The sequence below is a fragment of the Trachurus trachurus genome (genome assembly GCF_905171665.1).
Source record: "Trachurus trachurus genome assembly, chromosome: 10".
NCBI classification, from domain to species: Eukaryota; Metazoa; Chordata; class Actinopteri; order Carangiformes; family Carangidae; genus Trachurus; species Trachurus trachurus.
Genome location: NC_139894.1, coordinates 31652416 through 31662780, shown reverse-complemented (window position 1 = coordinate 31662780; position 10365 = coordinate 31652416).

The window sequence follows — 10365 nt, the reverse complement described above, 5'->3', positions numbered from 1 at the left end:
TGTGTGAACTCTGATTAGATAAGATTGTCTGCTTGTGGTGAGTTATAAAAGTTGAAATTAAAGCCCAGATGAAACTGGATTTTTGAGGCTGATACAGATAGTTGTTCATTTATGAAAACCATATGCATATGAGGAGACATTTGTTCTATATCTCTACCAAGAGACATGCTATACTAATCAAGACATGCTGTGGTAGAAAAATGAACTTGTTAGTGCTCTCTGTTGGAAAATATAAAAATGTAAATGACGATGGCAATCCATATACCACTGTTTCTCCTTTCCTCTCAGGTGATATACAGTGGGATATATCTGCAATAAGTTTGAGATCTTGTCGAAAACATCCCAATTTCTGTTTTTAGAGAGGCCCTTCTGGGAGTGGAGCTAAAATTTAAATAGTAACAGTGCTAGTTAGTTGTGCATGTTTCCGGTCGGCGCATCAACACTTAATTAGATGCTTGTAATCTAATTTTCTGCTGTGTTTTAATGAAACCTAACTGGTGAATTAAGGGTTTGTTTATCTTGATGAACCAGTTCCTAACAGTAGGAGCAGTAGAGACCGGAAACGCACATAATTTGCATTTCAACAAATTTTCTTTAGATAATGTTGATGTTTTATGATATTGTGAGACTTTTCAAGATGGACTAAAACAGCCTTAACCATCACACACCATCGCCTCAGGTTAGGCAAGTTACTAGATGAGTGTTTCTTGTTGTTTTACAGGCTGCTACAGTGTCTAACCACAAATGTTTAAAAGTAGACCTTGTAAACTATCCGTTTAGCTAACTTGTAACTACATCAATGCAAACACAATACGCTCTGACAATATAATAACCACACAGCACTTCCCATTGTTTGAAAGAACAGCAAGAACAAGCAACTGTGTAATCAAGCTATTTGGATGTGTTTGTTTAGCTTGTGGGATTCAACAAGGAGAGTGACATCCTTTAAATTAGTTGCTATTCACACCGCTGAGCAAAGAAGTCACAACTGTGGCAGACACTGTACAGAAATCCATTTGAGTTCAGGAGAGCAAAACCATCAAAACTATGGCATTGCACATACCCTGTCATTGTTCCCATATGACAGCTTTTAATTACAGTGCCATTAAAGTTTGCTGGTTTTCATATTTTCACATCATAGTGAGTGAAATAAAATGACAGTATAACTAAATGGCAATGATCAGAAGTTCTTTTACTGTTTTCCTTCATCTTGTGTACTATTACATGCAGTGGAGTCGTCAGTGCAGGTGAAACAAATGCAGTACCATTTGCAATGCGTCATCTCTATATATATAATTTACATTTTGTATAGTAAGCAAGGTTGTGTCCAAAAGACTGAGCCAAGGGTGTTTACCACTTGGTCTTTTCTTATAGGTTCATCTTAAAAGTTCATGAAATGGATTAAAAAGCTGACGTCCAATGTAAAGATCTGAGCCGGTCCACGAAGGGTTAAGAGTGAGATTAAATGTACTGTAAATCCTTAAAAATAAATGTTTGTGCTGCCAAGTCATACCCTGTAGTTAATCAAAAAAAGAAAAAAGAAAAATCTGCATTTGGCAAAGGGTGGAACAAAATAACATGATTACTTCAACTGAATTAGCATATTATGTTTCTGACAAGTATTTGCAGCCTACAATGCGTTTTATTGACACTGGCGGTGATCCTCTGCACTCAGACAGCTATCCCAGTAGGAGGTTCAAAATACTGTTTATCATTTATTATCACTTTTCTAAGATAGTGAGTACACTGCCAGTCAAAAGGTTGGACACACTTTCTCATTCAATGGTTTTTATTTATTTGTGTTATTTTCTACATCCAAAAATATGAAGGAACGCATAAGGAAAAAAAAAAAACATAAAGTTGTTATCACATCACCAAACCTCCTCAGCACTGCTCCAACAAGAAAATCACCCATGTGTACTCTGGAAGCAGCTCACGAGAAGCATCAATATCAGCATGTTGAGCTTAAAGCAGAAGTAAGAGATCCGGCGGTTTTGGCTAACTTCCTGTCAGCGGATGGAGTTAGCAGTCCCCGCCCTCGTCCCTACGTCACCACATTCATGCGCATCCCTTGGCTGCACACACAGAGAGGACCGCCCCTTTTTTTGCCGTTCTCTCTCCTCATTGGATAAAGGTTGTAGGATACAAGGAAAGTTTTCTCCTTGGCTTACAGCAGAGCAGAGTGACTGACAGACCCGTGTTTCAGACCAAACACTCTATATAAGTGATTGCTGTTGGAAGATATAACTATTTAAGACTTATATTAACACAAACATTCCGCTTACTTCTGCTTTAACTGAAACTTGTTAGCTAGCTGAGAACGTACAAGTGCATGTAAAGTTAACACACTTGCTTTAGTATAGTTTTTTAGTTTAGACTTGCAAGTATTTTCAACTCTTGACTCTTGTCTGAAAACTACTGAACGGTGCAACACAGCTAATAAACTCCCCAGCTACTGTTAAGATGGTTTCCTATTAGTAAACCATGGAAACCTGTGTTCTATTCCTCACCAAAGTTGACTTCATTGTGTGGCAAGGTGAAGAGGGCCTGGACGGGCTACGAACCCCAGAATTAAAGTACTACACTAACTTTGTGGATTCAAGTATTTTGACAATCACCTTGGAATTAACTGCAAAAGTTCACTTATTTAAAAAAAAAAAAAAAAAGGTACAGTGCTTATGAATAAGACCATGTAAGATGAATCAGTTTCAGTAACTCCAGCACCTGCCTTCATTGTTGGTTTCTGATGTCCATGACTCATCAACAGTCATAAATCATCTGTCCATGCACTGAGACACTGGGGGCGTTTTCAGAGGTGGTGTGGTGATTGTTAAAAAATCATGGATGTTAGAGCTGGGACCTCAGATGCCAAACTCTCAGAGATAGAAATGATTCATTGTGACTAAGTGACCTCACAACTTAAATCCTCCACAAAAACTTCTCATGCCAGGGAGCATTTTGTGTGAGTAGGTGTTGGTATGGCATCCACTTCACAGTCACTTCATACATTCCATCTATCCCTTCCAATGCAACATAAAAGCAGGCACGAATTATAGTACTTCAACACCAGCCATGTCTCACCTAACACATAATCACACGTCTCCCCTCATGTTGTACATCTCCAGTTTAACGCGACATGACAGAAGGAGAAAATCACACATTTGACCTTGTGTTTGCTGGAGTGGTTTGATGGAGACGCTGTGATGCATCGACACTCTCCTTCATGTTCATGCAGACTGATAAATTGACAGTGAAAAGCCAGGAAGTGCAGCCACCCATCGACAATGACTCAAGGATTAGATTTTCAGTCTGTTCAGTGTGCGGGGATTAAAGCTTCCTGTGTACATACAGGGCCACCATTAGTTTGATCTCTCACACAGGGACTGGATCTCTTCCTATAGTGCTTCCTAATGAAATCAGCTAGTGTGGCCTGAAACAAGTTGAAACTCCAATCCATCATAATTTTGGTTTAACATTGTCTGACTTTTTCCAGTTGGTGAGATATCAATATACTGTGTAGTGTCGACAAAGTATTCAGACGCCTTCTCATTTTGTAGCCTGAAACAAAACAAAAAAAAGATCTTCGAGATGTTCCTACACCTGGATTTGAGTCCACCGGTGGTCAATTCTTCTGATTGGACACGATTTGGAAAGCGGCAAACCTGTTCTTTATAAGGGCTCACTGATCGGAAGCCACACCAAGATGAGGAGGCAACTACACAGTTTTGGTTAGGCCTATGTGTAGCACTCATAGAAGCAGAAACATGCTTTCACCCCATATTCATCAGCACACAATGGGCTGTAGTCTGCTTCATTCATGCAGCAATTAACCTTCAGTGCAGAAGAGATCATTGGAAATCTATTGGACAACCAAGTACTATGGTGAAATATAGGAGGCCTGACCGATTGCTGATATGTTGGGTATAAGGGGTTTGGACTGTGTTAAGAATCAGGATCAGGATGAACTTCATTGTCCATTGCAGGAAATTTGTCTTAGACAGCAGGCTATATAACTCAATGATTCAGATCCGCAGAAGGCAACACAAACATTTCTGCTGCAAAGAAGGTGCTCAAGAGCTCAGAGGTCTTCATGGTTATTGAATGAAAGACATTTGAACAACAACAAGACTCTTCATAGAGCTGGCTGCCTTGACAAACTGAGTCATCAGGGAGGGAGGTCAAGGTGAGAGAGGTGACCAAGAACCTGAATCACTCCGGCTGAGCTGAGACCTCCTGTGTGGAGATACTTCTAGAAGGACAACCATCACTGTAGCTCTTCACTTATCTGAAGGCTATGGCACAAAGACACATGAAAACTGCTAGGATATTTGGAGAAAAGAAAAATATACTGAAAGTCATCTGAGAAAGGGAGGGGAACAAGATTCTCTGATCTGATGAAACCAAGATTGAATTGTTTGGCCTCAGTTTTAATCATCATGTCTGGAGAGAACCAAGCACTGCTCATCATTTGTCCAATAACATGCTATTGAAGCGTGATGGAGGCAGCATCAGGCTGTGTGGGTGTTTTTTTTTTTTTTTCCAGCAGCGGGAGCAAGGAGGCTGGCCTTAGTTGATGGAAACCTGAGTGGAGTAAAGTGCAGAAAAATCCTCAATCAAACCAGATCCAGAACATTCAGAACCTCAGGCTGGGCTGAAGGTTCACCCTCCAACAGGGCAATGCTACATGAATGCATGCAACTTGAACATCTCTGGAGGGACCTGAAACCTTCATACATCTCATCCATCCCCTCAAATATATGAAAGCAGACAAGAATAATAGTGACTTAATACCAGCCATGCCTCACCTACCACACATAATCACACGTCTCCCCTCATGTTGTACATCTCCAGTTTAACACGACATGACAGAAGGAGAAAATCACACATTTGACCTTGTGTTTGCTGGGGTGGTTTGATGGAGACGTTGTGATGCATCGACACTCTCCTTCATGTTCATGCAGACTGATAAATTGACAGTGAAAAGCCAGGAAGTGCAGCCACCCATCTACAATGACGCAAGGATTAGATTTTCAGTCTGTTCAGTGTGTGGGGATTAAAGCTTCCTGTGTACATACAGGGCCACCATTAGTTTGATCTCTCACACAGGGACTGAACATCTCCTTATAGAGCTTCCTAATGACATCTCCATCTATTTTATGTTCTATGGACACTTATTATTATTTTCCCTTGTATTTTCACACAGTTCTTTCAGATAATGATGCACTGGAAAAAAAAAAACTTTTAAAACTGAAGCATTTCTCCCTAGTTTAGGAAATACATGTTTCATATATCAATTTCTTTAAAAATGTAAATGTGTTAGCTACAAGTTCAATCCCTCCCGGCCGGTAAGTGTCACACTCACACTAGCCCGCTCTCGCTCCAACCTTCAATTGTACTGGTTGTCAGTAGCTAGTAGTTTAAGCTAACTCTAACCATATTTAATGAGCAGCAGCTCCGGTGTTGACAGCGGACTGGAAATACATCTGAATCATTTCACACTAACTCACCTGCAGACGAACCCAACAAACCCGCAGCATCACGCCTGCACCAGAAACATTACAGTACCGGCTGACCGTTAGTTAGCATTAGCATTAGCATGACGCCATTTTCTTCACGGAGCTATTACGATCTGGCTCCCCCTGAGCGCCGCCTCACGTGACATCAATGTAGCCTACCTACTCTATTTAAGTTTTCTAGGCTACAATTCTGTTTTGCTGTGTCATTATGGGACATTACGTAAAAGGTGAAGGGATCTGACTATTTTCTGAATGTAGAGTAAAACATTTCCCACGCTTGTGCTTTCATCCTTTCAACCAGGTGTTCTCCCTGGCAGCAGGGAGTTGCTCCCCTTCAGCCACAGCAGCATTAGTAAGGTCCGGCACTGCTGTCAGGTTAAAGAACCTGGCTCACATGTCGTTAGGATGTTTTCAGACTTCTGAATCTCCAGGCATGCCTCTGGTCTGTTTAACTTCTCATAAAGTCATAATGACCACCATTTCACCCAGATGTGGTAACTACTAACAATGGAGAGCTTTAAAGTCCTGATACCTGCCACATTTAGAAATAAACAACCATGGATGACATTGACACAGCTGTACTAATTGTTGCAAGATGATTGACAGAAAAACAAAACATAGGCTGTATTCGAAACCGCATACTATACTGCTAGTACGTACTGATTTGGCCAAAATGTAGTATGTAGTATGCAGTATGCGAACAAAAGCAAAATCTGCAGTATGCGAAAAGTTCCCGGATGTCGTACTGATTCGGAAAATATTTCCAGTATGCATCTGACCAGTCTACATCGCCTACTGTATCCCACAATGCAATGCTCCCCTGACGTCCTAACGTAACCAGAGCGTAACCAAAGACAGTAGTGTAGCCGTGTACCGTAACTATAGTTTAATAAAATAAAACTTAATGCAGACTGATCGGTTCATTGTAAAATATTTATTTATTTTTTGTAAATGTGGTGATTTCTGTACGTAACGTTAGGCTCCAGAGCCCCGAGGCAGCGCTGCTCACACACAAGAAGCTTCACTTTACTTTCAAACAAACTAATGCTACTGCCACAATTGAGATTTCATCAATGAGACCAACATTTTTCTCCTAAAAATAATTTAACCAGCCGTGGTAAACCTTTAAAAACCTGCGGGTAAGTTAATTAGCGACCGTTTTCTCCTCCGGAATGACGTCGTAGTGCTGGCCGGCCGAGCACGTCAGGAGCCGGGCTGCTGCCTCTGTGATGTCCCGGTCGCTGCGGAGCTTCACTTCTCCGAAAAACATCGGATCAAACTTTTAAACAGCCGTCATTTGGATAAACTGGCCGTATATTTGGGGTCTTAACAGTTACTTTCTCGCATGAAAAAATATTAAAACTTAAAAAAGTTACATAATTACAGCGCTAGAGCGAGAAATAAAACAGCTTTTAGCCTGTTTTACAGCTGCTGCTACCGGTTGCCGTGAAATGCATTCTGGGAAACTCGTATACTGCATACTGCGATGATAACGGTGTCGGTCTGCTGAAGCAGCATACTGAATCCCACATTCAGTATGCAGTATACAGTACATATAACGCAGTATGTAGTAGGCAGTACGGTAGTATGCGGTTTTGAAAACAGCCATAGGCTACACTTCAATGAACAGTTTTGTTCAGTCTTTATGGGAAAAAAAAATCAAAAGATCAGTTAAAGCAAAAGAAAGAAAAGTAGGCTATGCGCAGGGGGGCTGATCATTTAACTTATCATGTCAAGTAATAAGTATGCTTGTAGTTTCAAACAGGAGAAGGTTAACTTAAAAAAAAAGTAGGTTTTTAAACTATAATGAACTCTGGTGGAGCCTTTTAAAATAATCTCTGTAAAAAAGATCTGGCACCAAACGTACCACTTTCCTTTCAGACAGGTCTAGTTTAACTACAGTCATCATTTTATATGGTAAATATAATATAATGGATGATTAGACTCACAGGCGTCAGTGTGGTCCCAAACCACTGACACATTGGTCGATTTCTGTGGCTAAGAAGAACCCCCCAGGGCAAAAATCATTTAATGCTCCTTTAATAATTGTATTCCCTGTGGGGGAGGACGATGAGGTGACCTCCTGAGCTTCACTTTTCAGCTGCATGGGCACAGAGAGGGAAAAAAATCTATCAGTTATGGAACTGGCGAACCTGAATAGCAAGGAGCTCTTTTTAAATGAAAAGAGCTGTTTTTGTAGGCTATTCATTAATAACCATGACATTTGTCTAAGAGTAATGATTTAATTTAACTAAAGAACATCTTTACACACTAGAACACACTGAATTTCCTACTACAACCCCCCTCAAAGGCCTCTTGTTTTTTGTTACTGTTTTTCACCCTTTGCCAATGACTTATCTCTAATTGCAGGGGTAATTACACTCAGATTATCATGGGGACTTGAACAGGTACAAGCTCAAATCACAAAGAGAAAAGAATATCACAGAGAAGGACAAGAAAAGTGAGCAAAGGAAATGGGTGAAACACAGCATTGGTTTAGCTAATGCAGACTCACTCTCTGTACTCACAAAGCTTCATGTTTATTTAGCCCCGCCCTCTGTCACCACAAGTTGACAGGATTGGTTGTTTAGGTTTGTGATGTATGAAACCCTGATTTGGTCTGGCCTGGTTTTATGAGACTGTCATTGGTTCACTGCAGTTCAAAGGTGGAAACACTCTGTAATAGTGTTTGGGCTGATATCATGTACGAGTTGGATGGACACAATGAGGGGGTGGGTGGGTCAGGCTTACTCAGAGATGTTTATTCAAAGCAGTGGTCAAAACCAGGAAATCAGATAATCAGGCAAAATCAGGAAAACTATACACAGTCACACACAGGGAATCACTCAAGGAAGACAGGGAATGCTGGAACACTGACAAGACAATCGGGCACAGGAGGGAAGGTGAACACAGCTTATGTACACAAGATAGAAGGAGATAACGAGACACAGGTGAAACATATTAGGGCGGGGACAGCAATCACACAGGCGGGAAACTTGACAGGAAGACAAGGGTAGCCTAAGACAAGGACTACAAAATAAAACAGGAAGTGGCAGTAAAAGAACAGGAAACTAAACTAAAAGTATGATAAAAAAACAACAACATATTAACAGGGTTTAAAGGGATAGTTCACCCAAAATTCAAATTTCACTCATTATCTACTCACCCTTATGTCGACTAAGGGCTCGGCGCAGCACTGCATGCCCATATGACGGTTGCCATACTGCTCGCCTGTAATGTCCCTCTTATACTGAAGCCCCAACATGAGAAATTGTACTGAAAAAAATTAAATAAGTCTATATTTTAAGCTTGTTTGTAGTGGAAGCTCCCAGTGTCTCAATTCACTGCTCTGCCTGTGTCAGTGCAAATCTTGCGCGATTTGCCGGAGCCATGAATTGGGCGCGATTTACAGACGAGCAGTATGGAGGTATTTGGGTGTTTTTTGGTGTGTCTTTTTGGACGAAGAAAAGTGAGCCCCGTTCGCAACCGTCATATGGACATGCAGTGCTGCGCCGAGTTCCCCCTGTAACTCCGAGAAGGCACGGAGGACTCTGAAACTTCTCCCAACCCTTAGTCGACATGAGGGTGAGTAGATAATGAGTGAAATTTGAACTATCCCTTTAAAAGAAAGAAAAAAACATTGTATTTTCATCAGATGGGTTCTTTAATGAACTCACCTAACCCATGTATTTATTTATGATTTCCTTTTATAGTTTTGTCATTTTAAAATTCTGTTGTGTTTTTTTTGACACTTCCTCTCTTTATCTGCTCTTCTCTAATCTCATTTCTCCTCTGTCTTCACCATGTCTGCCTCTGCTCTCTGATTCACTCACCCCTGATTCTGACATTTCGTCCTTAGGTCTGTGTCAACACTCACTGCATATATCAGTGTATTATTAGCTTTCTGCTACACCGACCATGTTGATGTACAACTGTGTGAAATAAGAAAGAAGGCAAGAGCGATTGAAAAAGAGCATTTATGATCTTATGTTTATATCAAGATGCATCTCATCCTAAACTTTTTTTTGTGGCAATAATAAATTCATCTTAATGCCAACTAAAGTGCGTTTTGACAGCCACCCCCTCCGACTCATCTTTTCATAAGTGCAGTGTTGTAAAAGTGAGGAATAAGCTTTCTTATCTCTGAGCACTCTATCACGCTCAAGTATCATTCAACACAGGGGCTCTTAAAAGTTTTTAGCCTGGGAACCCAATGAAATTCAGCCTGGGATGGAAATGAAAATGTGATTCTGTCGCCTCAGCAGTCAGTCTCATTACAACATATTAGGTCCCTTGTCATGTGGTAGCCCAGCGGAAAGCGCAGCTTCGACACACAATTACTGCATTCGTCAAAAGGTGAGCCAGCAGGTGAGTGGGCGCTTTGAAATAAGCACATTTGCATAGTAGAGCACTCACAAAGTGAATTTTCACCAAAATAACGACAAGCAATTTCAAACAATTTCTGTTCTCAGCCCCTACCTCTTTTGTATTCATGTTTTTTTCTATCACTCCTGACAGCACAGAGCTTACCATAGAAACTGGAGAGATGAGGGAACACAGTGACGCCAGTTAAAAGTCAATAATCAGTGAGGTACAGTATAAACTAAAGACAGATTATTTTAACTGCCTTGTGTGGAAATAAAACTCTTACCTTTTTCTTTGTTTTCTCATCTAAGTCTGTTTCAAGTTTGACTAACCTGGGGCTTTGTTTAGTAGCTGCCTGATCACCTGCTCATGTTTTATGATCCAAACAGACGTCCAACAGAGCGACTAGATCTCAGAAATCATAAAAAATGTGTGGAATGCTCACAGCTATGGAAGTTAGACCCAAGTTGTAAAACACTCAAAC